The sequence below is a fragment of the Meriones unguiculatus genome, chromosome 14 (genome assembly GCF_030254825.1).
Source record: "Meriones unguiculatus strain TT.TT164.6M chromosome 14, Bangor_MerUng_6.1, whole genome shotgun sequence".
In the NCBI taxonomy this organism is placed as follows: Eukaryota; Metazoa; Chordata; class Mammalia; order Rodentia; family Muridae; genus Meriones; species Meriones unguiculatus.
In genome coordinates, this window is record NC_083361.1 from 3,923,590 (window position 1) to 3,951,317 (window position 27,728).

General features: G+C 52.3%; 1 long non-coding RNA gene across 1 annotated transcript; it reads right to left on the minus strand.

Moving 5' to 3' along the window:
- Positions 1 to 1,147: 1,147 nt before the first annotated feature.
- On the minus strand, positions 1,148 to 27,721 carry LOC132647110 (uncharacterized). The gene is made up of 3 exons (XR_009585386.1): positions 27,115 to 27,721; positions 8,104 to 8,229; positions 1,148 to 1,964 (listed from the first exon to the last, which is right to left on the minus strand). It is a non-coding gene; the product is annotated as an uncharacterized LOC132647110 (long non-coding RNA).
- Between the last annotated feature and the right edge of the window lie 7 nt (positions 27,722 to 27,728).

Here is a 27,728-nt window from a genome sequence, read left to right on the forward strand (position 1 = left end):
AACACTAATCTTTTTTGGAGGAAGGGGATCTTTTTGTTGTTTGTTTTCCCAAGACAGGGCTTCTCTGTGTAGCCCTGGCTGCCCTGGACTCACTTTGTAGACCAGGCTGGCCTCAAACTCAGGGATCTTCCTGTCTCTGCCTCCCTAGTGCTGGGATTAAAGACTGCGCCGCCATGCCCAGCTGGCTTTGTGCTTCTGATTCTTCTGCCTCCACCTCTCAAGTGTTGGTATTACAGGTGTGTACCACTATGCCTGGCCAACAATATTATTTCAGAAACATTTCTGCCCAGGCATGGTGACGCACACCTCTAATCTTAGTGCTCAGAAGGCAGATGGATCTCTGTGTGGCCAATCCAGCTTATATAATCAGTTCCAGGCCAGCCGGGGCTACCTAATAAAACCCTATCTCAGAAAAGAAAAAAAGAAAAGAAAGAAAGGAAGGAGACAGAAAGAGAAAGAGAGAGAGAGATTATTTCTGACTGGGTATGGTGCATGCCTTTAATCTAGCATTCCAGAGACAAAAACAGGTGGATCTCTGTGAGTTCAAGGCCAGCCTGGTCAACATAGTGAGTTCTGGGCCAGCTAAGACTATGTAATGAAACCCTGTCATAAAACAAACAAAAAAAGAAATCAAACTTTTTTGCTAAGTTGGGCCTGGTGTGTTCAGGTCCCGGCTATTTGGAAGGCTGAGACAGGTGAATCAAATATTCCAGGTCTGTGTGGTCTACAGAGTGTCAGAGGCCAGTCTGAGCAATTTAGCAGAACCTCAGGAAAAGGGGGATTATGTGAATTAAATGAAAATTAAGTGAATTACAATGAAATAAAAAAAGCCAGGTATTACAGCGCAGTGATAGATGGATTGACTAATGTGCACAAGGTCAGCGGCGATCGGTTGGAAGCGGGGAGGGAGGTGGGGGAGGGAGGGTGGGAGGGAAGGGGTTGGTCTCTTTCTTCTGAGGCACGCTCTTTCAGGTTGTTTGCCGACAGCTTTACCGCTTTGTACCGCGTTCAGGCCAGCTGTCCAGACCTGATCTGTGGGTAGGATAGGAGGCAGAGATTTTAATTTTATCCGAACGACAGGGTGATACATGTAGCTAATAAAATGATGATAAATGAGCCACTTAAAAAAAAAAAGCTTCCTCTTAAATTTTATTTATTTGTGCGTCCTGCGCAGAGCAGAGGCTTCTGGGGCCGGTGTGACCTGAGGCCCTGCGGAGGCAGGCCCATGTCTGCCTCTGAGCTGAGGACTCCAGGCCAGCTGTGCCGGGAGCTTCTGGGTGATTTTCCTGGCTCCACCTTCCACCTCGCCCTGGGAGCGCAGGTGCCACAGTCAAGAAAAGGGAGCTTTGACACGATCCCAGGGATTGGCACTCAGGTCACCAGCTCTGCAGAGCAAACCCTTTTCCCAAGACTTCCGAAACAAACGCAACCATTTTTCCATTATAAAAACAGTATTGTTTCAAACCAGAAGATAGAAAGATAGGGAGGTTGATGGTTCAGGAAAAGCCACAGCTCTGGGTCGGATCCTGCCTGGTGACCTGCCTTCTCTCAGGCTCGGTGCCTGTGCCGTCCAGGGAGAGCGCAGCCTCCCTGCCAAGGACTTGCAAACATACCTCCCATGTAGCTGACACGGGGCGGGGCACGAAGAACAAGCTTGGAAAATAATAAGCTGCAATTATTGCTAAGTTCCATTTAATCCCTCCGTGTTCTTCAGTAGCCCTGACGAGCCCAGACTCTGGGTTCGTCCGGGAGCGTGCCGAGGCGCAGTGCTCTTTTGGCTGGACTCTCCTCCGAGCATTCTTCCTCTCTGGCTCACCAAGGCCCTTTGTGCGGCTTCTCCCACTCCAAGAAGAAGGGAGCATGCACGGGCAGAAAGCCAGGGCTGCGGAGGCAAGTGGTCTGGGTTCAATCCGAGTCCAAATATTTAGCAGCTCCTTTGGCTGTCTGTGCCTCAGTTTCCTTACCTGTAAAATTAGGGATACTCTGCTATACTCTAGAGTTGACATTTTAGAGAGCCTAAGGGAGGATGGGTGAGTGAATGAATCAAAGTAATAAGCAAAAAAATGAGCTAGAATTAGTGCTTGGTATGAAGCTGAATCTTCAAAACCTTTTCTTTGCTGTGGTACTGAACATGGAAACCAGGGCCTTGTACATATTAGGTATCTGCTTTCCACTGAGCCACAGCCCAGCCCCTCACTGGGGGATTCTAATCAAAGGCTCTACCACTGAGCCATGATCCCAGCCCCTCACTGGGGGATTCTAGGCAGGGGCTCCACCACTGAGCCACACCCCAGCCCCTCACTGGGGGATTCTAGGCAGGGGCTCTTCCACTGAGCCATGATCCCAGCCCCTCACTGGGGGATTCTAGGCAGGGGCTCTACAATGGAGATATATTTCTTAGACCTCATTTTTTTTAACTTTTAGTTTTGAGGGACGGTCTCCCTAAATTCCAGCAGCCACCCCTGTAGGATCACAAGGCTGCCAGATATAGTGTTGGTTTTTTGTTTGATTTTTTTTTTAAGACAGGGTTTCTCTGTGTGGCCCTGGCCGTCCTGGAACTCGTTCTGTAGACCTGGCTGGCCTCATAATCAGAGATCCACCTACCTCTGCTTCATGAGTTCTGGGATAGGAGGCGTGAACCATCACTGTCCAGGTCGTTTATTTTGTTTTGTTTGAAATGGGATCTCCCTAAGTAGGCCAGGCTGGTCTTGAACTGACCATCTTCCTGCTTTGACTTCCTAGGACTGGGGTCATAGGTGCCACCATGTGCTCCCTGAAGATACTCTCAGAAATACCCCAGGGTTTATCGTCATCATAACCAAACAAGATGGCTTGTTGGATGCCCAGAGCATAAGCTGGTGTGAGACAAAGTGGGTTTAAGAGGCCGACGGCAGCACCCAAGCCTCCCACGTGTGCTCCTCGGAAAAAGTCTTTTATGTTTTTTTTTTTTTTCCCCTTGTTTGGAACGTTCTTCCCAGCCAGGCGCAGAGGCGCACGCCTGTGATCTCATCTCAGCACTCTGAGAGGTAGGGGAAGGAGGATCTCTGTGAGTTCGAGGCCAGCCTGATCCACAAAGCCAGTCTAGGACAGCCAAGGCCACACGGAGAAACCCTGTCTCAGGGAAAACAAAACAAAACAAAATGCTCTTCACTTGACCTCTGCGTGGCCACGGCTGGAGGCAGCCGTATAAGTCCAGAATGAGAAAAGATGGCTGCTGTGTGCCAGCCATTCTGTGCATGACGTAACCTCACTGCAGGACGCTGACATCCATAACGCAGTGTTCAGTTTTGGTCTTACTTGTGCACTCGTGTACGTGGGTCCCTCTGTTCACACTGCACATGGGCACAGGTGCTCGGGGGGGCTGGAAGGGCGTGTCGGATCCCTAGGAGCTGGGTTATGGGAGTTCCGGTGTGAACATTAGGATTCACACTCTCATCCTTGGGTAGCAAGCACTTCTAGCTGCTGAGGCGGCATCCCTCCAGCCCTTGCTCTGAGATGTAAGCTCAGGGAGCCCAGGCTGGCCCCGAACTTGAGGCCCTGGCTTCACGCGGTTGGGCTTTCAGTGTCGCCTGTGCGGCAGAATGTGATTGGAGGTTTGTGGCCTCGTCACATCCGGGAGCGGAGCAAACGGAACCGTTCATGAGGACCCTCGGAGAGGTGTGAGGGCACGGCCCAGCAGGAGCTTGTCTTCGTGGGCGAGCAGCTGGAAGATGGCGCCCTCCTTCTGATTACAGCACCCAGGAGCCAGCCCCGCACCGGCGAATTCCCAGTGCCCAGCTGGCATCCCTCCACACTGTAGCCACCCCCCAACCTAAGCTTAGAAACAGCCACAATGGCTGGTCATGGTGGCACGCGCCCACAGCCTCACACAGAGGAGGCAGCGGCAGGAGTCAGAAGGTCAAGGCCTCCCCTGGCTCTGGAGCGGGGCTGAGACCCGCCTGGACTGCACATGACGCTGACAGTTGACTTAAACAGGAGTCACTGCTGGGTTTGGCCCGCCGTCCTTTGCTCATCGACTTCTGCAATCGGCTTGCCGAGCCTGGCATTTCTTTGCGGCCTCCATCACTTCCCTGGGACGGCCATGCTGGCTTGGTCACCTGTTTCTGGCCGGGCTTCCCCACTGGCTGGGATTTCCGTCAGCCTGGCACGTAGGGAGCACGCAGCAAGGATTTACGAAATGACCTCACACGGACACGACGCCCAGTGACTACTGCCACGACCAAGCGACTCCCTGCCTGCTCTCTCCTGATGTCACCTTCCTCCACACTGGCCAGCACAGCCGACGCCCAGGCCCACGTGCCAGCTCATCTGCAGACGGGACTCACCAGGCCCCAGGGACAGGAAACGGAGACGAGACCCGCTTCCCCTCTTCCAAAATGGGATGTGATTTCAACATGACTGTGCGAGCTCTCACCAACCAAGGGACCCATGAGCCAGCAGAGGTGAGGGGCGTGCCCAGGCCCTGCCTCAATCACAGCTGAAGGGAAGCCTGAGTCACTTTTTTTAAACTACGGGAGCTTTCAATGGACCCAGTGCAGCTCCCTCCCCCAGAGTTTCATTCGCACAGTCACTGTCCCCGGCAAGTTAGGTCCCCAAGGCGTCCAATGGCGGTTCTTAATTCCTGGGCATCGCCACAACGAGAGAACACCGTGCCAGGGCCAGTGAGGTGGCCCCGACCTCTGGGGATGGAAGGAGAGAGTCAGTTCCCATAGTTCTCCCCTGACGCTTACACACACACACACACAGAGACGCTTATACACACTCACTAAGCAAACAAATAAATAAAATTAAGACAAATATAAAAACTACCAAACACCGGCTGCTACACACCGAGCCTCGGGCCTCACGTCCAGCATCGTCTTCCAGGTCCAAGTGTTGGTTATAACTAATGCTGGTCACATTTCCCGCTGGAGGAGGCTGAAGGGTGAGAGGGACTTTACAGCCAATGAAGAAAAGCATAGATGAATACTAACAATGACCTTTAAAAAAAAGGTCAGCTGGATGCGCTGGCACACGCCTGTAATCCCAGCACTCAGGGAGGCAGAGGCTGGCTGGTCGCTGGGAGTTTGAGGCCAGCCTGGCCTACAAAGCAAATCCAGGACAGCCTGGCCATAGAGAAACCCTGTCTTGAAAGAAACAAATAGATGGATGGATGGGTGGGTGGGTGTGTGGGTGGGTGGGTGGATAGATGATAGATAGATAGATAGATAGATAGATAGATAGATAGAATTGAAAAAGCTCTTTGGGGTTGGAGAGATGGCGCAGCAGTTCAGAGCACCAATCTGGGTTCAATGCCCAGCCCCTAAGTCATGGCTCACAACCACCTGTAGCTCCAGTTCCAGGGCATCTGACGTCCTCATTTGGCTTCTGCGGGCATCAGGGCTTGCATGGGGGACATTACATATATGCTGACAAAAATATACACACGAAATTAGATATATACATACACACACATACAGAGAGACAGAGACAGACAGACAAGTCCTTACTCTGTGACTCTGGTTATCCTGGAGCTCACTACGTAGAGAGGTTGGCCGCAGACTCAGGTACCTGCCTGCCTCTACCTCGCCACTGCTGGAATAAGTTGGGTGTCACGGCGTCTGGCCCTTAATTTTTAAAATTAAAGAAATCTCTTTAGGGCCGAGGAGATGGCTCAGCAGGTAAAAAGTGCCTGCTATGAGTTTGATCCCTAGGCCAGCCTGGGCTCCAAAGCGTGTTCCTGGACACCTCAGGCTACAGCGAGACATTAAAATGGAAGCTAGCACGTGGGTGACTACAGCCCTTACCACAATTATCCCGTGAGTCATGTGGTCCTATTTAGATCACTTGCCCCTTGACCTTGATGCCCAGCTGCCACGCAGGAATCTGGCTTTGCCTCATCGTGGAAATTTCCCTCACCTCTCCTGTTCTGGGTCCCCTGTGTCCTGAGCCTGCTCTGCCTCCTCCTTACTGATGCTTACATCCTGTCTGTAGCTTCTTGGGAAACGCTTCATAGGAGTTCTTGCATAGTTGAAAAGGTTTCCATTCTCTCCTCTTTTCTGACTGGAATCAGTTTTGTTAGAGAATTTTGACAAAAGATGCCTAGAATCCCCCAGTGAGGGGCTGGGGTGTGGCTCAGTGGTAGATCCCTGTCTAGAATCCCCCAGTGAGGGGCTGAGGTGTGCTTAGTGGTAGAGCCCCTGCCTAGAATCCCCCAGTGAGAGGCTGGGGTGTGACTCAGTGGTAGAGCCCCTGCCTAGAATCCCCCAGTGAGAGGCTGGGGTGTGACTCAGTGGTAGAGCCCCTGCCTAGAATCCTCTAGTGAGAAGCTAGGGGGTGTGGCTCAGTGGTAGAGCCCCTGCCTAGAATCCCCCAGTGAGGGGCTGGGGTGTGGCTCAGTGGTAGAACACCTGCCTAGAATCCCCCAGTGAGGGGCTGGGGGCATGGCTGAGTGGTAGAACACCTGCCTTTCTCACTTGCAGTATTGTTCTTGAGAAATGCGAAGCATTCTGCTTCTGTCTGTTCGGGTGTCTTTGGGGTGGCCTGAGTTCAGGGTCCTCCCCCCTCAGCGTCTCTGGGGCTATGGTTACAGCTTCAGCACCACACCTGGGTGACCACCCTGCTTCTGGGTCCTTTGCTTATTGTTGTCTCGCCTGCATCCTCATTCCCTGTGGTGATTTGAATGAGAATGGCCTCCACAGACTCATAGACGTGAATTCTTGGTCCCCCAGTTAGTGGAACAGTTTGGGAAGGAGTAGGAGGTGTGGCTCTTGGGGCGGGGGGGAGACAGTCTGCAGCACCCATCAATTGCGGCTTCTGCATCAGAGCGTCTTGGTGAGTTGCCCAGGCAGCCCTCAGACTTGCATTCCTGCCGCTCCAGTGTGCAGCACCAGGCTGTCCTCTGTGTCTCCGTCTCAGTCACAGCCTTATCTTCTCATGCACTTTGGAATGGGTGTGTGTGCGCGTGAACACTCAGGCCGGGAAAGGACCTCAGCGTTCTCCTCCAATTCTTTAGAGATGGGTTCTCTCACCGAGTGTGAAGCTCGCCGTTTCCGCTAGGTTGCCCGGCCATTGAGCTCTGGGATCCGACCGCCACACACACTTCCCTCCTCCACAGCGTTAAAACATACGGGAGGCGGAAGCAGGTGGATCTCTGTGAGTTCCAGGCCAGCCTGGTCTACAGAATGAGTTCCAGGCCAGCCAGGGCCACACAGAGAAACCTGTCTCAACCCTCCCCACCCCGGAATGGATCTTGGGCCGGGGAGTGGTTAAAAAGAAACAGGGATGGAGGGATGGGATAGAGGGTGACTTAGTGGCACACATCTCCTCCACCCAGTGCGAGGCTGGGGCGTGGGGCGAGGTCCCATGTGCGAGATGGATTTAATCCCCAGAACAAGAAAATGCACAGACACACATGGTGCTTTGGATACAGCAGCTTGTACAACCGTGAAAAGCAGATCCATCAACAGCCTCGGGTGTTTTGCCGTGATAACCACAGGTGATGAACACAAGCCTTTTGGTCGGACAAACTGATACACCGCCAGGCTCAAGCCGGCCAGGGTGGCGCACACCTTTAATCCCAGCGCTCGGGAGGCAGAGGCAGGGGGATCTCTGAGCATGCCTGCTTGACTTTGGTACAGCACTTAGGCGTGGGAGCCCTCTGAGGCCAGAAGAGGGAGCCAGAGCCTCTGACACCAGAGTGCCAGGAACTTGCGAGTTGCCATGAGGGCGCCAGGAATTGAACCTGGGTCCTCGGCAAGAGCAGCCCGTGCTTTTAACCATGAAACCGTCTTTCCAGCCCCAAGAAACCTTCCATTTCCTTTCCTATGAGCTATGCCATGTTCTAGGTTATCTTCCTATGGGATCATCCCTTCTTTATTGCATATAAATAGATGTCATTAGTTCATGGATGTAACGCTATCTGTGTTTCTTGTTCTGCAGGATGGGCTCTCTTTATAGCTCTGGCTGGCTTTGAACACACAGCAGTCCTCCTGCTTCAGCCACACTCCTGGCACAGTTTTTATTTTCACTTTTGTTTGTTAGTATTAATTCCAGAGGAATCAAAACAAAAAAATAATACCTCTGAGCTCCTTGGTGTGAATGGTGAGGCCTTAACTTCCTTACCCTGCTTGTCATTTCTGTCACTGGAGCTCCCTGGATCACACGCTTAATCCTCTTGCACACACAGGCTCCTGACTGGCAAGCTTTTCAGGTATGAACCATGACAATCCAATTGCATCTGCTATGTTGCTGTTAAGAGAGAGAGAGAGAGAGAGAGAGAGAGAGAGAGAGAGAGGCTTAGTCAGGGAAGTTCTTGCTAGTGAAAGCTTGGGGACCTGAGTCCCATCTCCAGCCCCCCACGTAAAAGCTGGGCTTGGCACACAGCTATGCCATCAAAGCAATGGGGACAGGGACATTCGGGCCGCTGGAGCTCAGTGGCCAGCCCGTCTAGCCAAACTGGTAATCTCCAGATTTAGTGAGAGACCGGGTCTCAAAACTAGGATGGAGGATGACTGAAGGAGACAGCAAGCTTCCAGCTGTCGCACGCATGCTCTCCGAAGCACAAGTGTGCTTTGATTCACGTGTGCACACCCAAGCACTTGTCCCCCCAACCCGTCCTCCTCCCCCAACCCGGAAGATGTTTCAATGGGTAAGTTCACGACTCTCGAGTAGGAGGGCTAGAGTTCTGATCCTTAGCATCCACGGAGGAAGCTGTGGGCGTGGCGGCTGAGTCCCAGCAAGCAGGAGCAGGCGTGGCTGCTCCCTGGAGCAAGCTGGCTGGACAAGCCAAGCTTGTGGGTTCACGTAAGGGACCTCGCCTCAGTACGTACAATTCAGGAGGACCCCAACATCAGCCTCAGGCCTCCACATGCCCACACACCTATGTGCGCAGGCACACACATACAAATCCACACATACAGGAGCCAAAACTTAAAAGTCCTCAAGAAAGCGTGTATCTACCACCACTGGCAACCCTCTGCTTCTGGGTACTAAGACGGGACTGCTCAGGGCACTTGGGTATGATCACCAGCATTCCACATTTACATCAGAAGCCAGCACACGCACATACTTTGTGTAATTTAGGCAAGTTCATGGCGATAGTCTCTCTCCCCTCCCATCCATCCCTCTCCATTCTTTCCTTCCCTCTCTCCTTCCCTCCCTTCCTTTTTCCTTTTTGAAACAGGATCTCTCTATGTAGACTGGGCTGGCCTTGAACTCACAGAAATCTTCCTGCCTCTACCTCCCAAGCTCTGGATTAAAGAAGTGTGCCACTAAACCCAGCCTCTTCTTCTTTCTTTCTTTCTTTCTTTCTTTCTTTCTTTCTTTCTTTCTTTCTTTCTTTCTTTCTTCCTCCTCCTCCTCCTCCTCCTCCTCCTCCTCCTCCTCCTCCTTCTCCTTCTCCTCCTTCTTCTCCTTCTTCTTCGACAGGGTTTCTCCATGTAGCCCTGGCTGTCCTGTACACCATGCTGGCCTCGAACTTAATGAACTTAAATCGGGTTGTTGTCATGATTGGTGAAGGAGCCTTTCCCCACAGTCTTCTTGCCGGCCCTCAGATGTTTGGCTTTATATTTATTTAGGGTATAGAAAGCGCATGTGGGCCAAGGCAGATGTGTAGAGATCAGAGGACAATTTGCAGGCAACTGTTCTCCTCTTCCTCCTTGTGGGCCTTCGGGATCAAACTCGGGACATCTATCTTGGTAGCAAGCACCTTTACCCCTGAGCCATCTTGTTGGCCCTCAGTTTTGTTTTTGACTGCCAGCCTAGTTTCATTTTATTCACTTCATGGCCCTAACAGACCTGAACTTAAATATATACTTTCTCTGTTTTGTCTTTTGAGACAGGGTCTCAAGTATCTCTCTCAGGCTGGCCTCAAGTTCACTGACAATGACCTTGAACTCCTGGTCTTCCTGCCTCTACCTCCAAAGTGCTGAGATTAAACATTAAGTGGGCAAATAGAAGCTGGAGAGATGGCTCAGAGGTTAAGAGCACTGTCTGTTCTTCCAGAGGTCCTGAGTTCAATTCCCAGCACCCACATGGAGGCTCACTGCCATCTATAGTGAGATCTGGTGCCCTCTTCTGGCCTGCAGGTGTCCATGCAGCTAGAGCACTCATACACATTAAATACATAACTACATCAGTCTTTAAAGGCCAAGTACATTTTTTAAGTTCTGTAGATATTTTTAAATGTATCCCTGATTCCTCTTGTATAAGATATAATTTACCGTTGAATGGCAATAGAATCCCTCACCTCAGCTGTGCCCTCTGATGGGCTTTGACAAGTGCACACCACCCCATTTCAGGGAGAGAATATCCAACCTTCCAGAGAGTTCTTCCAAGCCCCCTTTATAGTCAGTCTCCTCACCACCCACCTCTTAGCTCCCGGGGTAACTTCTGTTTTGATTTTCATCATCATGGATTTATGTCATAATAAATGTTTTTATATTCTTTCATTAGTCTGAAGTGAGATTTATGGATAATATAATATACCCACATATAAATTGCTTTTAGATCAAGATCACGCTCTTGTTGTCATAAAAAAGAAATGAGAGAAGGTGAGAGGCTTGGGGAGGCAGGGTTGGGGAGCCTCACGCATGCTAGGGAGCGCTGTGCTGCCAGGTCGTGCCTCCAGCGTAGGGAGGATAGATGGAAGGAGAGAAACTGTCTTCTGACCTCCACCCGCAGGGCAGCTTGGTGTGTGTGCAGCTGAGCTCACAGGGACACAGCACACGGGCACACACACACACACACACACACACACACACACGCTCATACTAAAATGGGAACGTTTCAAGCAGTGAGGGCTGGAGAGACAGCTTGGTGGTCAAGAGCCCACACAGAGCACCCAGGGTCAGCACCCAGCACCGACATTTGGCCGCTGAAAACCACCAGAACTCCGGTTCAGGAGATCCGGTGCCTGTTTTTCTGCCTCCCTGACACCTGCATTCACACAGCACACATACAAACAAGCGGGCACACACAGAGTCAGGAACAGCTGGTGTCTTTGTGACCCCGGCGCCAAAATGGTGGCCACTGAACAGGCTGGCTTTGTTTTTCCCAGCAAATGAGTTGCTTCCGTGGGAAGAGATTATTATTATGCGTATGTAACGTGTGTGTGCAATTATCTACGTACAGTGGGGCTGTGTGCGCTGTGTACATGGGGGCAGAGGACAACTTAGGAGAGTTGGTTCTCTCCTTGCACATGGGGGCTAAGGGACCGAACTCAGGCCGACAGGGGCCACAGCCTCACCCACCCACCCCCACTGGAAAATTTTCAAAAGTGTTTGAGTAGGCTGGCTCAGTGTGGGCTCCGTTACAAACGAGGACTTTCTCTTCGCAGGGATGGCGCGGTGTGGACGTTCTCAGTCACTACCCTGAAATCCGCAAGGCTGTGGAGGGAGGAGCAGCGGGAAAATCCGAGCAGCACGGCGCTCCGGGACGCCCTGCAGATGCTGCGACGGCGGCGGCCACCTGTGTCAGACACACAAGGCCAGAAGGTGGGACGGGCTCACAAACACGCCCACATCCTCGGGGACCCCGCCTGCAGCCTTCCAGCGCTCAGCGGGCCAAGCACAGCCAACCGCAGGCCGGGGCAGGGGGCGGGAGGCAGCGGCGTGCTGGGAAGGGTCGGAAGCTGAGGGAAGGGAGGATGGAAGGGAGGATGGAAAGGAGGATGGCAGGGAGGATGGAAAGGAGGATGGGAGCATCCCGCCCTGGAACGTCAGGACCGCTGGGCTCCTGGCTCCGGGTAGCTGGTGGGGAGCGGAGTGGGCGGGGACAGTCCCCAGCGCAGCCTCCTCCTCAGCTCCTCCTGCTGCTCCTTCCTTCACCCCTCAGGCTCTTCCTACAGGTTCTGGGCAGGGAGCCCACTTCAGTGTCCCCGGGCAATCATCTCTCCCCAGCACCTGCGCGCTCCCTCCCTGTCTGACCCATGCTGGCTTTCCTCTTCTGTCACTTTCTCCTTCCAGTCTGAGAGCGGTGAGGCCAGCAGTCTCCCCCTTCCCTTCCGCCCCCTCCCCTCGCCTCACCCCACCCCCCTGAGGCTTTCCCAGCTCAGCTCTCCACAGCCACACCTGGCCTAGGCGCTGCCATCTTCCAGAGACTAAGAAAAGGCCCCAAAGCCCTGCCACCTCCCCTGGGGGACACCTGGAACCAGTCACCGTCAGGTGTCTGCAGCCCCATGGCAACCCTATGACTCAGAGGCTTTGGGAGCAGCATCGTCCCCTGCACGCTTGGCCTGGGAAACCCCACTGTGGACTGGACCCCAACCTGGTCCGGCCAGCTTGCCAGGCCAAGTCATTGTCACACCCACTACCAGCTCCAGAGCCAAGGCTTCATCTAACCTCCCGGCACCTGCTGGCGCGGTGCTGCCTCCCTGCCCCTGTTTACCCTCGTCCCAGCCTGCACCCGGAGAACCTCCCCGCCCATCCACGAACTACCAGCTGCCCCGCCTGTCACCTGGCTCCCAGCTTCCCCACCGCCTGGCCTGGCCTCTGGCTCCTACAGAAAGGCCAGGCTCTAGCTGAGCTCCACAAGGCCCCTCGTGATCCACCCCTGTCATCGCCGTGACCTCCATCTGCCCCATTGCTCACTCATCTGTGACAGCCTGAGGCGGTGGTCCTCACCCTTCCTAAGGCTTCGACCCTCTAATACAGTTCCTCCTGTGGGAGTGACCCAACTTCACAACTGTAATTTTGATACTGTTACATCATAATGACATACAGGATGGCTGGTTGGGGGTCACGACCCACAGGCTGGGAACAAGTCACCTGAGGGGCCCTGTCCACAGGGCGGTCCTCACGTGAGAGAACAGTCTCCTTAGGTCTCTGCCCTCCTTCCCCTCCCCCGAGTCTTTGCTGGAATGTCACCTTCTGGCATGGGAACCTGGGGACGGACGTAACTTATTTGGCATGCACAAAGCCCTGAGTTGACCCCTACAAACCTCATAAACCCCAGAACAGTGAGCACGGGACAGGCACAAGCTCAAGGTCACGCTCAGCTACATAGTGGGTCCAGGGCCAGTTTGGGTACCCGAGACCCCGTCCTTGTTGGCTTTCTGTTGCTGAGACAGACATCAGGACCAAAGTGACTTTAGGGGGAAGGTGTCTGTCTTATATGCCCTGATCTTAGCCCATCATTGAGGAAGCCAAGGCAGGAACTCAGAGCAGGCACCCGAAGGCAGCAGCTGACGGGACGGAGGACGCGGCTTGCTGGCTCGCTCTCCCAGGCTTGCTCAGCCTGCCTTCTTTATCCGACCACCTGTCCACGGCCGGCAACACCCACGGTAAGCTGGGCAAAATCACCCATCAGGAAGATGCTCCCACAGGCCTGCCCACAGGCTAGGCTGATAAAAACAATTCTTTGATGACTCTAGTTTGTGTCAAGCTCACAAAGACTAACCAGCACAGGTCTGCTTAAAACATAAAATAAAAGTCACCTTCTCCTCGGGCTCTCCCTACCCGATACCTTCAGGATTGCTATCTATCTGCCTCTTCTTTTTAAAGGATTTATTTAGCCAGGCTGTGGCGGTTCACGCCTTTCATCCCAGCCCTTGGAGGCAAAGGCAGGCAGATCTCTGTGAGTTTGAGGCCAGCCTGGTTTACAGAGCAAGTTCCAGGACAGCCATAGCTACACTGAGAAACCCTGACTCAAAAAAAAAAAAAAAAAAAAAAAAAAGAAAAAAAGAATTATTGCTGTTTTCATTTTATTTTGTTTTTAAAGATTCATCCACGCTGGGTGGTAGTGGCACATATCTTTAATTCCAGTCCTTAGGAAACAGAGGCAGGTGGATCTCTGAATTCCAGGACAGCCAGGGCTACACAGAGAAACTCTGTCTCAAAAACAAAAACAAACATATGAAAAACAAAACAAAGAAACAGATTTCATCCGCTCTGACTTCATGCATCTGGGTGTTTGTCTGCGCCACGTGCCTTCATGCATCTGGGTGTTTGTCTGCGCCACGTGCCTGCCGGGGGCTGGAGGAGGCAGGAAGAGGTCCCTGGAGCTGGAGCTGCAGGTGGGTGTGAGCCACCGTGTGGGTGCTGGGAACCAAAGCCAGGTCCTCTGCAAGAGCAGCCAGTGCTCTTAATTACTATCCCTCCTTAATTTTTAAATGTATTTATTTATTGTTTTGAAACAAAACCTCACTGTTTAGCCTTGAACTCATAGAGACTGGCCTGCCTCTGCCTCTTGAATGCTGGGATTAATCTCTTTTCTTTTTACATAGGATCTTGTTATATATCCCAGGCTGGTCTGGAACTTGAGGGCTTCTGCCCCAAGCTGTCTCCTCGGACATGTAAGAGGGATAGATAGATAGATATGTAGGTAGGTAAGTAGATACATACATAGGTGATAGATAGATAGATAGATAGATAGATAGATAGATAGATACAACATACATACATAGGTGATATATAAATACATAGATACATAGAAAAATACATAGATGATAGATAGATGGATAGATAGATAGATAGATAGATAGATTCATCCTGTCAGTTCTGTTCCTCTGGAGAGCCCTGACTAATGCACAGAGGATCACAGGTTTGAGGTCATCGTGGGCTACAGACTGAGAACTCCCTCTAAACACAGCCCAAACACGTGCTGCCGAGGAGACTCAGCCTGGCAACCCGAGTTTGAGCCCTGGGACCCACACGGAGAGGCCGACTCTTGCTGGCCACGGTGCAGGAGGCCCTGATCAGCCAGGGCCCTGCGGAAACAGAGCAGCTTCTGCCCTGTTCATGGAGTCACCTGTCAGTCGCATTCCGTAAGGGTTGTTTGTGTGTGCCTGAGAGTGTGCTGCTCGAATTGGAGCCAGGGTCTCTGCGAGCTAAGCTAGTGTTCTACCACTGAGCTGTATCCACAAGCCCTCACTGGAGGATTTTGGGTAAGTGCCCCACATCTGAGCCATGCTCCCATCCCATAGTTTCATTGTCACCAGGAAGGGTGGCCACTGCTGCCTTCGTGTGTGTGTGTGTGTGTGTGTGTGTGTGTGTGTTCACCGAGTCTCCTGAGGCGTCTCTTTTCCCCACAGAGCATGTCTTCTGGAGACAGGGATGCTGCTGTGTATGTAGCTCAGGCTATCCTTGAAGTCATGCCCATCCCCTCGCCTCAGGCTGCCAAGTGCTGAAACTCACAGGCACGTGTTACCACATGGGGTCCTGAGGTTCTTTGTCAGTGCAAGAGGTGTGTGCAGCAGCGAGCAAACTGCCCCAGGGTCCCTCCACGCAAGCAGTGGACTAAGTTGGGGAGGGGACATCGGTGGGATCCGGTGTCACAGGGAACCTTGGGAGAAAAGCACAGGGATGCTCCATGGATTCCATCCCCATCCGGAGCACACAGTGGGGCTGTCCCACACCCCGTCCATCAGCCATGTTTACACCGAGCGCGTCCCCAATGCCTCGGCACGACTGGTTCGGAAACAGCCCACCGGGCCCGTCGGGATGCGGTCTGGAGGTGTCAGGCAGTGCATGGAGTATAAGGACGACGGCTCTGGTGTGGAGAGGACCTAGCCAGCAGCACACCGTGGAGGAAGGCAGGACGGACACCTGCTGTGGCGATGGCTGCCACACCCTCATTCCTTGAGACAAGATGGACGGCCTCACATGAGGGACGTGGACAACAGGATAATGGCCAGGCTGGGCGTGGCGGCACCTCACATTGGGAAATAGCTTGGGCTGCAGGCCGCCAGCCAGCTACAGCCGGCTGTCCCTCTGCAGCCACCGGAGGGTTTTAATCACATGGCCTTCGTTGTTATTTATATATTTTTAGATTCATTCTGTGTGTGTGTGTGTGTGTGTGTGTGTGTGGTCTGTGCCACAAGTGTGAACTCAGGTCCTCTGGGTACTTAGCTTAACTTCTCCCTATCCGTTTATCTTTTTTATTTTTATTTTTTTGAGACAGCCTCACTGTTCCTCTGGTTGCCCGGAGCTCCCTGTGTAGACCAAGCTGGCCTTGAAGTCACGGAGACCCCCCTTTGTCTGGTGGGACAAAGGGCTAGGATTAAAGACATGCGAGAATACTCCTAGCAATTATTTTTTTAATCTTTTGAAACAAATTATCATTCTATAGGCAGGCTCAGACCTCAGTCACCCACCTGCCTCAGCTTCCCCAATGCCGGGACAACAGGCGTGTGGCACTGTGCCCAGCTGCTTTTCTTTTTCTTAACTGCTCTTTGGACCGAGCCTCACTTCGTAGCCCAGGCCTTCCTCAAGCTCACTATGCAGCCTGCGCCGGTCTTGAACTCACACTTCCGCCTCAGTCCCCCAGACAACGGCCCACGGTGAAGAGAACACGGCTTCGTCACGTGACCGGGACACTGGCTCCTCAGTATTCATCTGCTTTATGTCGCTGTAACAGAACGCCCGAGCGTATGTGTGATTAAAAAAAAAAAAAAATGGTTTGAGGGTCAGTCAGTGAGTACGTTACAAGTGTGAGCGCCTCAGTGAGAATCTCCCAAACTCAAAGAAAAATGCGGAACTGTGACTCTGGGATTGCACTGTTCTGACGGTGCAGGCAGGAAGTCCCCAGGAAGGCTGTGGCCCACGAGCCTGGCAAACCAAGAGACCACACGTCAAACAAGGTGGCAGTGAGGACTGACAGCCCTGCTTATCTTCTGACCTCCAAGCACACACGCTCACATATGTGGACACACAGACACATGATGTATGCAGGCGCACACGCACGCACACACACTCACACGCCAGGTTTAAGGATGTAGCTCAGTTGACAGAGAGCCTTCCCAGAGTGCCCTGGGTCCTGTCCCCAGCACTCATAGGCCAGGTGTGGTGGTTTGCGACTGCAATCTCAAGGTCAGGAAGGTCAGCGTCATCCCTGAATACACAGCAAGTCCAAGGCCAGCCTGGGGTGCGTGAGACTCTGTCTCAAAAAGGAAAACAAAAGCAAAAGACACAAAAAGCAAACACGCACAGAGGCACAGCTTCATTTTGGCTCAGAGTTCTGGAAATATTAGCCTGTATCTGCTGATGACTTTAAAATTTTTTTTTCTTTCTCTTTGTGTGTGTGTGTCTGTGTGTGAGAGAGAGTGACTGTGTATGTATGACTGTGTGAGTGTATTGTGTGTGTGCATGTGTGCGACAGGGATGGTGTATGTGTGTGTGAGTGTGTGTATGTGTGTGAGAGGGAGTGTGTGTGTGTGTGTGTGTGTGTGTGTATGTGTGTGAGAGGGAGTGTGTGTGTGTGTGAGAGGGAGTGTGTGTGTGTGTGTGTGTGTGTGTGTGTGTGTGCAGGAATGTCCACAGAGGCCAGACGAGGGCATCAGCTCCTGTGGAGACGGAATTATGTGCTTCCTGACACAGGCAGACCCGATCCTCCTACTAGCAGCCTTGTGTTCCTTTCTCCGTGGAAGGTAACTGTGAACCCATCAAGCTTTTGGTTTTTTTCGAGACAGGGTCTCTCTGTGTAGCCCTGGCTGTCCTGGAACTCACTCTGTGGACCAGGCTGGCCTGGAACTCAGAGATCCACCTTCCTCTGCCTCCTTGGTGCTGGGATTAAACACATGGCCACTCCCCTCCCCCCAGCTTTTATCATTTTTTTACTAACTTGTATTATATTCTTTTTAACATAATTTCTATTGTGTATCATTTAGGAGTGGGAGTGGCAGGCGCTGACAGGGTGGCCTCACTAGGCCACAGCCCCACCCGTGGGCATCACAGGACAGCTTTTGATAGTGGCTTCTCCCCTACCATGTGAGTGGCGTGTGGATCGAGGGACCAGACTGAGGGTGGCAGGCTCGGCTGCAAGCCCTTTGCCCCACTGGCTTCCATCATCTCTTCTGTTTCTCTTCAAGCCTATAAAGCCAACCTTCCTGGTTCAGTTCATCAAGATCATCTGCCCAGGGCTCGACCTTCCGACTAAACTGGAAATCCTGGGGCTTTTCTTGTTGCTGATGTCTGCAGTAGTGACAATGGAAACAGGGAACTCCAGTAACCTGGCCCAGACGGCGGGACGTGGAGGGGAGGATGGGAGACGAGAAGAGAAACTAGAGGAAAGCTGGGTCAGGAGGCCTGCCTGTTTATCAGACGGCTGAGCAGCTTAGAGGCTGTGGGCAGGGGGAAGGCGAGAAGACCAGCTGAAAACTGTCCCACCACGGGAGAAGTCAGCAGAAGCCCATCAAGGGATGCCGAATATGAGGAGCCCAGGATATCTCACGGGTGTCACAGACCAGGGGGCCCCGGAGCTGATAATCACAGCCCTTTAGGGGAGAAAACCTGGGTTTCCAGGATCCAAAACCGAAGCTCTCCCAAGGTCCTGCACCAGACCATTACTGGCCTTGCATGCATATGCCCGGTTTCCTTCTGCTTTCCCAGGGAAAGCCTTGGATCAGCCTAACTTCCAAAACTCTAGCATGCTAAGCAGGCTTTCTGCCACTGAGCCTCACCCCAGCCCCTCACTGGGGGTTCTAGGCAGGGGCTCTACCACTGAGCCACACCCCAGCCCCTCACTGAGGGATTCTAGGCAGGGGCTCCACCACTGAGCCACACCCCAGCCCCTCACTGGGGGATTCTAGGCAGGGGCTCTAACACTGAGTTATATCCCCAGTCCTTAAGGTTAAATTTGCTGAAGTTTTATGTTTCTACATCATATGTGGGCTGTTTTATTTATTTTACTTTTTAAATATCTTATTTTCATTTTTAATTATGTATCTACCCGTGTAGGTATGTAGGTACGTGCATGCATGTAAGTACAGTTGGCCTTAGGGACCAGCAAATGGTGTCAGACCCCGTGGAATGGAGCTACAGGCAGTTGTCAGATGCCTGATATGGGGCTTGAAATAAACCCAGTCCTGTGTAAGAGACACAAGTGCTGTTAAACTCTGAGCCGTGTCTCCCTTACACACACACACACACGTATATATGTAGACGGGGTTTCACTATGTAGCCACGGCTGACTTCAATTCTCCTGTCTCTGCTTCCCTAGTGCCTGGATTGACGGGCAGGAACCACAGCGTTCATCTTGGTACACTGCTATTGTTTTTATCTGTTTCCATCGATGCCCCGCCGGGCTATGTTGAATTTGTGTGTGTGTGTGTGTGTGTGTATGGTTTTGTCTGCATGTGCGAATGTGCACACAAGAAGTGGGCATCAGATCCCCTGGAATTGGAGTTACAGATGCTTGTGAACCGCCGTGTGAGAGCGGGGAACTGAACCCAGGAACTCGGGAAGAGCGGCCAGCGCTCTTGACCACGGAGCCCCACCCACTGGGTTATTTTAAAGAAATCGGAGACATGCCACTTCCTCCCAAAAGTACTTCCGTAGATGCTTCCAGGAAACAGAGCCTCCCTTCTTCAAAATGACCACAGCTGGGCGGTGGTGGCGCACGCCCTTAGCCCCGCACTCCGGAGGCGGAGGCAGGCGGATCTCTGGAAGTTGGAGGCCAGCCTGGTCTACCGAGCGAGGGCCGGGACAGCCGAGGCTGCGCAAAAAGAACCCCGTCTTGAAAAACAAATAGGCAGGGCTGGAGAGGCGGCTCAGAGGTTGCGAGCACTGGCTGCTCTTCCGGAGGGCCCGAGGATCCCAAGCACGGAAGCGCAGTTGCTCTCGGGGACCAGGAAACTGTCTGATCCCGTGTCCGATCCCGTGCGACTGGAGTAAGCGCAATTGTCAGCTACCTCCTAACGGGTGCTTGGCCCACGGCGGCGCCTAACCACCTACAGTGAGGTCTGCCCCCTGCTGGTGAGCCCGCGCGCATGCAGGCAGAGCTGTGTAATCCTTAACCGAACACAGATAAAGTGTGACTTAACAGGGACAAGCTTGGTACCGCACGCCTAGAAGACGGGCGGCTCTCTGAGTTTGAGGCCAGCCAGAGGTACACAGCGAAACCCTGTCCAAAAAGCAAAAAGCAAAGTTCCCATGAGTCCAAGAGGCAACAGACACCGAAGGGCATGGGGTCCCGTAAAGGGCCGGGCACACGGAATAAATCACGCCACATTTCCTTCCCATTGGTTTTAGCTTCTGATTTTGCAGCTTGGAGGCTGCTTCTCTGTTCTTTCCAGCGTCTTTTCCAGGGTTCTCCGGTGTCTGGTGTCGTCTATCCAGGGAGAAAGGGGGACCTTGATTCTTCCTTTTTGTTTTATAAGCATTTATTCCAAGGTTCGATTAGATCTTTCTACAACTGGCTCGTTTCCTTTCTTGTAACAAACACGGGGGAACTCCTGGGCAGGCAGGGCCTCCAGCCCCTGAGCAGCTGCTTCAGTGCTAGTGTTCCCTCAGTTAAGGGCCATTGCTCTCCTCACACAGGCTTGGTGGTCAACCATTTCAGGGGTAGGGCCGTTGGTATGATTTCAGCAGTGGTCCCCCTTATAAATTAAAACCTCAATCGCTGTTGCGTCCTGGTTTGGGACAACCTGCACAGCCTACGGTTGTTCTGGATGACAATTTTCAGTACCTTCTGTGAAAACGCGCATACACACACACACACGCACGCACGCACGCACGCACGCACGCACACGCACACCTAGCTGCCTGCAGGCTGCGCAGCGAGCTCCAGGTCCCCAGCTTTGTGAGCTGCCACTCACGCCGGGGCTGGCTTTGGTGATGCCGCTGTCTTTGGATCACTTCTGCTCCTGTCAGGAACCCCAATAAAACTCATTGATTCACCAAGCTGGACTTTGTTGATATCTGACTTTGGTTTGTCATCGGTTCTCTGGCCGGGGTGACTAAACGTTTGTTGATGTCTCCCCAGGAACAGCCTGGGACGGCCTCCCACTGACTCCATGACAGGAGAACCATTCAGACTGTAAAACTCAGCACCTGACAGCCCCACCTGCCAAAACTAGAAGAAAGGCCTACTCCATCGCGGACCGGGGTTTTGGGAGAGTCTAAACGCACTGACCCCACTTTTCGGCTTCTGTAGTCCTGCTTCTGGCTAACTGCTCTTGTTCGCTGCAGTATGTGAGCCCAGGATGTGGGTTCTCTGCTTCAACGCTCCCCCTGAGAAAGGCTCTGGGCTACACCGGGGTGCCGGGCACCCGGCTAGTTACCAGATACCTAATACAGACTTTCTGCTGGCTGAGGCCCCTCTGGGCGGGTGTCTCTGGTGGGTACCCCACCACTGTGTCTCCTAACCCCCTGCCCCCCACTTCTTGATAAGCTCCAGCTTGACCTCATTGTGGTTTATTCTGAAATTCTTTCCTGCAGCCCAAGAGAGAAGCCTGGGTCCACTTGAGTTCTTAAGCAGCTGCGCTGGGGCCCACGCGGCCTGTTCGCCCACACCTCCATGGCACGCCTCCAGGGAAACCCCTGTCCGGTTCTCTGGGTTCGCTGTTGGTCTGTTTCCTGTTAGAGTGCCTCCCAGCACCTGTAATTCCAGTTTCAGGAGCGCCAATGCCCTCTTCCAGCCTCCGCAGGGGCTAGGTGCACAGTGGCACACAGACACACATGCAGGTAAAACACCAGGACATGTAGAATTTCTTAAAGTAAGAAATAAATTCAAATGAAAGGGCTGCGCTTTGGCTCACAGTTCTGGTGTTCTAGGGTTGGGAAAATCTAGCTCTCCTGCTGGCAACCCCCAGGTTAGCATAGGCACCAGCCAGTTTTAGAAATCTACAATTCCAGGTTCAGGAGCCCACCCCGCTGCCCTTAACCATACACCAAAGGCCCGGTCTCTACATACTAGGATCAAATCCAGTCTTCCCCCAAGCCTGGTACAAGGAGGTCAGAAGAGGGTGCGAATCCCCTGGAACTGGAGTCATAAATGGTGTCGATCCGACAGGTGGGTGCTGGGAATAGAACTAGGTCCTCCGCAAGAACGAAAAGAGCTCTTAACCACGAAGCCATTTCTCCAGCCCCCTAGAGAGCATTTTATTCTTGTGATTTTTAAATACTTTGCATGTAATGTGCACAGGCGGTGTTTCGCCTGCGTGTTGTATGTCTGTCTGAGGGTGTCAGACTTGCAGTTACAGATAGTTGGGAGCTGGAGACAAGCCAGAAAAAGCACAGCGGCCCTGCCCTGGTTTGAAGGCCGTGGAAAGTGCTCCAGCCAGGAAAGGGAGCGTCCCCAGGGAAGGTCACTGCTTCTTGGGACTTCCTGTCCCTAAAACCCCAAGGCACTCGAGATTCCCTCGGCCAAGCCAATGACCTAGGAGAATCTTAAAGCTGTCCTGCTAAGGTGACCAAGAATATGAAAGCCAACTTGGGTCCATACTCCTGACACACAGACAAAAGCCAAGAATGGAGTCTTTTCTTTTTTTGAAACATGGTTTCTCTGTGTAGTCCTGGCTGTCCTGGAACTCCCACTATAGCCCAGGCTGTCCTTGAACTCACAGAGATCCACCTGCCTCTGCCTCCCTGAGCACAGGGACTAAACGTGTGCACCAGCACCACTCGGCCCAGAATTGAAGCTTTTCAGGTGACTTTTACTCCAAGAACTGACAGTCTAAGGTCAGATTTAGTATAGAACACGCCGTTTGCAGCGTGCTGGGCTGCGTGCGATCCGTGGGTACACATCACTTCCTACAGAATGAAGAGCACCTGCAGAATGAAGTCCTCCGGCTGGGCACAGACGCGGCGACAAGGTTAAAATCCCTGGCTGCTCTTGCAGAGGGCCTCCTGGAGGCTGCTAACTCCAGTTGCAGGAGATCTGATGCCCTCTTCTGGCAGCCACAAGCACTGCATACGCGTGAGGCACATAAATACATTTTTAAAAAGGGTCCTTTCTGTGTAGCGGAGGGGATGGGACAGGGATGAAGCTGACAGATTACAGGGATAGAGATATTGAGTTGGTCCTCCCTGACTACGGCGCTGAGGGAGCTCCCAGAGAATGACCCGGCTGAGAAGGGTCCTGGGTTCTAGGCCATAAGAGCTTGTGGAGAGCTTACCAAGGACCCTTTACCCCTCTGAATGCAAAAGAAGTCGTGTCCTAGTCCTCAGTTTGAAAGGTTTGACCCATGCCTTTCGTGACGAAGCCCTGTAGTCTAGCAATCCATGTCACGAGTTGCAAATGGTACGGTGTCTACCTGAGGGACATCTTAAAAAAAAAAAAAAAACCCAAATACTGAAGAAAAGGCATCTTCAAGAATGTGAAAGTAGGCAGTGTGAGCATGAGGCCACAGAGTGCGTTCCAGGACAGACCACACAGAAAAACCCTGTCTTGAAAAACCAAGAGACAGACAGACAGACAGAGAGAGCACTCAGGCCCCATGGGAAGGGCAGGTAGGAGCAGGTAGGGATCATCAGTAACCGGGATTGGCCCTTTCTATGAAAACCAAACCTTGGGAAGACGGGGATCAGAGGCACAGGCCCGAGCTGTGCACAGGCCATCAGCTTGGAAGATTTTCTTTGAACCCCAGCTAGGAGGTCTCCCTGGGTCAGACCTGAATTCCCTCTGTAGTTCCACAGAGATAGCTAGTGAGAAAGCGTGAAGTCCAGAGCACTGCATGAGGCGCTCCCGTTCCGAAGAGTCCCTCCACAAGCCACCAAAACAACCGAGGCTCGGGCGATTTACTTTTTAAGTTCTCTGGAGTCGGGCCAACAGGTCCGGAAGGTTTAGTATTCGTCCAGAGATGCTGGAATCGAGGGCCACTAGGACTCCCAGCCCTGAGGCCAGGTTCTTGTCTCATGAGTCCTAGGAACCGTCCCTGTGAGCAACACGGAGTGCCAAAGCGAAGGAGGCTCACTGAGTGGCTGGGGCAGAGCTCCTGAGAGCCAGACCGAGGCGGCACCAGCATTGCTCACCAGGGAAGGTCCCCAAGTGGATTGCCGTTTCCGACTTTTTGTCTGGTATTTTAAGGAAGACCTCTGAGGGGCTGGAGAGACAGCTCAGAGGTTAAGAGCACTGTCTGCTCTTCCAAAGGTCCTGGGTTCAATTCCCAGCACCCACATGGCGGCTCACACCAGTCTGTAACCCTGATCCCAGGGGACCCGACATCCTCACACAGAGACAGACAGGCACCAGACTAAACGGCAATGCGCATACTAAATAACTAAACAGGTGAAAGAGAAAGGAGCGGGAGAGGGACCGAGTGGGGAGCAGCGGTGCAGGCTGTCGTCCGTAGTCCGTCTTCAGTAGTCCGTCGTCTGCCTCTTCTCCACTTTCTTTAAACAGGAAACAAAGGCCACAGCTGTCGTAAATGATCTAAGCAGACTTCGGTAACACCCATGAGTGGGTAACACCATGAGTGGGAGGGGCTGAGGTGGGAGATTGGCCAAGGGGTTATGGAAACTTTTTTTTCTTTTTTCTTTTTTTGTTTTTTTTCAACACAGAGTTTCTCTGTGTAGGCCTGGCTGTCCCGGAACTCACTCTATAGCAGACTGGCCTCGAACTCAGAGATCTGCCTCCCGCGTGCTGGGATTAAAGGCGTGCGCAGTCACCCACCGCCTGGCTGTGGAAACATTCTTATGAACTTGACACTAAGTGTTCTGACTTGGTCCCTACTTGCATTCTATTTTTGTTTCCAACAGACACGTACGGAAAGTGGGGAATTTAGCCATGCATGGAAGCAGAGGCGGGGGGATCTCTGAAAGCTGGGGGCCAGCCTGGTCTACAGAGTGCTTTCCAGCACAGCCAGGGCTTAAAAAAAAAAAAAAGTGATTTGTGACTTCTGGTAGGCATAAATATATTCTGATGAGACCCTAGTGTCTCTTGATCTAGCAGACCATTGAAACACTGAATCCCAGAGAAGCAAGATTTCCTCTGGAATCTCAAACGGCAAGAAAGAAAAGCCCCAGGCAGAGTAGAGCCTCGTATATGGAAAGATTCCACACAGCTCTAACACCGTCACAGACCATCTCACAGGAAGAGCCAGAAGCATGGAATCGGATGTGTCCAGGCGGGGCTGGGCCACACCTTGACACGGCTGCCTGGATGTGCATAGTTCTGTCTGCTCACATTTCAGTCTCACTTCAGAACCCCCAGGACAGCCTTGGGGGTCACTGGACCTTTTTCTCTCCAATGTGGCCACAATGGATAAATCTTTTTTCTGCTTTTCATTAAGCAAAAGAGAAACAATAGAACACTGTCAGGAAGGGGACTGAGGGACAGGGTCACAGGGTCCAGTTGTGGGGTGTCCACCAGAGCAGACTGCTCGGACGCACGGTTAAACCCAAAGAAAATCTTTATTAACTGGCCAGTGACTACACTGGGCGTTCTGGACCTGGTGTAGCACCGAGCCTTTCTTGGGGTGATCTTTTAAGCACAAAAACTGTATCCTGGATTGACACTATGTAGCCCAGGTTGGCCTAAGGCTCTCTATGTACTCCAGATAGGTTGAAGACTCCTGCCTCGTCCTCTGAAGTGTCTGGGTTACAGGTGTAAGCCTCCGTAGCAGGCTCTGCTTGTTATATTCTAGATCTGACATTCTTCCCAGAGTCCAGCCCAAACGTAATTCCAGGAATGGACAAGGGTTGCCTCTATGAAGAGAATTGGGGAATAGAAGGGGAACTGACTAGTGTTTCCACTTTTATTTTATATAAATCATTTTAAGGTTTGTTTTTAACCTTTTTTTTTTCATCTTATTTATCTGCATTGAGGTTTTGCCTACATGTATGGCTGTGTGAGAACACTGAATCCTGGAACTGGAGTTACAGACAAGTGTGAACCGCCATGTGGGTACTGGGAATTGAACCCTGGTCCTCTGGAAGAGCAGCCAGTGCTCTTAACTACTGAGCCATCTCTCAAGTCAGTTTTTTTCCCAAGACAGGGTTCCTCTGTGTAGCCCTAGCTGTCCTGGAACTCACTCTGTAGACCAGGCTGGCCTCGAATTCAGAGATCTGCTTGCCTCTGCCTCCCAAGTGCTAGGATTAAAGGAATGTGCCACCATGACTGGCCTTAACTTTTATTTTGGTTTAAGTTTTTTTTTTTGGTTTTTTTTTTTTTGAGACAGGATTTCACTATGTATCCTTGGATGTCATGAACTCAGACCAGGTTGGCCTTGAACTCGTAGAGATCTGCCTGCCTCTGCCTTCTGAGTGCTGGCATTATTTTATCTTTATTCGTACATTTGCATGTGAGTGTAGTACCTAAAGAGGCCAGAAGAGGATGCTGAATCCCCAGGATCTGGGCTCACAGGTAATTCTGAGTCGCTAGAGTCAGACATGGGTGCTGGGAACTGAACCTCTGTCCTCTGCGAGAGCGGTAAATGCCCTTAACCAATGAACTATCTCTCCAGGCCCTATTCTCTCTTTTTTTCTTAAGATGGGGTCTCATGTAGACCAGGATGGAATTATATGTTTATAGCAGCGATGGACTTAACTTCTGATCCTGCTGCGTCTAGCGAAAGGTGCAGACATACACCGCCTGGTTCATGATGTCTCCTTGCAGAAATGGCTCCTGACACCTTGAACATGGCATTAAAAGTACTAAACTGTTAGGGACAGAAAAGCCCCAGGCCTGACCTACGCCGCAAAGCAGCCCAGTGGGTAGAAGCAAGGAGAGCAGGCTCTTCAGGAGGTTCAAACTGAGTGGCCGACACGCTGATCTTTTAAATGTGTCTGAATGGCTCAGTGGTAAAGCGTTTGTTAGCAGTGTATGCATTAAGGAGCCTGGTGGACAAAGGTACGCGTCGCCAGGCCTGTGAGCTCAGGTGCCACCTGACTGCGGAAGGAGAGAATCAGCCCCACCAGCTGTCCCCCACAGGCCCGTTTGTAAGCTGGGGTGCAGCACAACCACAGACCCACTCCATGGGTAGAAAGAAAGGTTTATTTGGGAATCAAACTGCCAAGGTTATTGCCCCTCGGGGGCCAGAAAGAACAAAAGGTGTAAAAGGGAATGGATTGTAGATGACATTCAACAGGGTGGGGTCTTTCAGGTGACACAGGCTGTTTGGATTGACCCAAAACTAGACGCCCTCGAATGAGGTAGCAGACCCTCGGAACGGTTAAGGGCGTGTGGTGGCCTGAGGGAGGTGCGAGGTAAACAGAAACCATCAGGCATTGCCTGACCCGGTAACAGTCCTGCTGTTTACCTGGCCAAAGCCCTTCCGTGTAGGACAAGTCATCAGCACTGCTGTTTTGGACCTAACAGTGTTATTGTGGTAAACACGCACACACACACACACACACACACACACACACACACACACACGCACATGCACGTCTCCTCCTCCATAAAGCAAGCTCAGCATGCGGGAGACCCCAGGTCCAGTTTTGTTTGTTGACATCTGCTAGCACGCCTATGACTCACACATTTGCCCTGGACAGAGCTGACTCACGGTCAGAAGAAGAGGTCTGTGAACGGGGTGTGCTGACAGCGGCCTGCACCTCCAGGGCCCCGAGGTAGAGGTTCGGCGTCTGGAGAGCTGGCTCACGTTCCGGTCCTCCTCCAAGAGGACCCGGGTTTCATCAGCCTTCCCATGGGTGCTCACAAACATTTGGGACCCCAGTTCCAGGGAACCCCGATGATGCCCCGCTGGCCGCCCCAGGCGCCAGGCACAAAAGCGGTAGAGACATAAATGCAGGCAAAACATCTCTATACAGAAAAAAAAAATTTTTTTTCTTTAATTAAAACTGGTCATAGTGGCACACGCCTTTAGCCCAGCACTCCGGCAGCAGAAGCAGGCAGAGCTCTGTGGGTTTGCCTGCGCAGCTGAATTCCAGGCCAGCCGGGCCTACAGAGTCACCTGTAGGGGTGGGTCACGGCCTCTGAGAACCTCATCTTCTCTGCTGGGTTGTGATGGCAGAGACAGGCGAACGTGGTAAAGACGGAGCCAGCAGCCTCTAGCTGAGGCTTTCAGCCGGCGGGGTTATTTTTGTCCCCCAGAGCCCGCTTTTTCCTGGAAATCGCGGATGACTATGTGT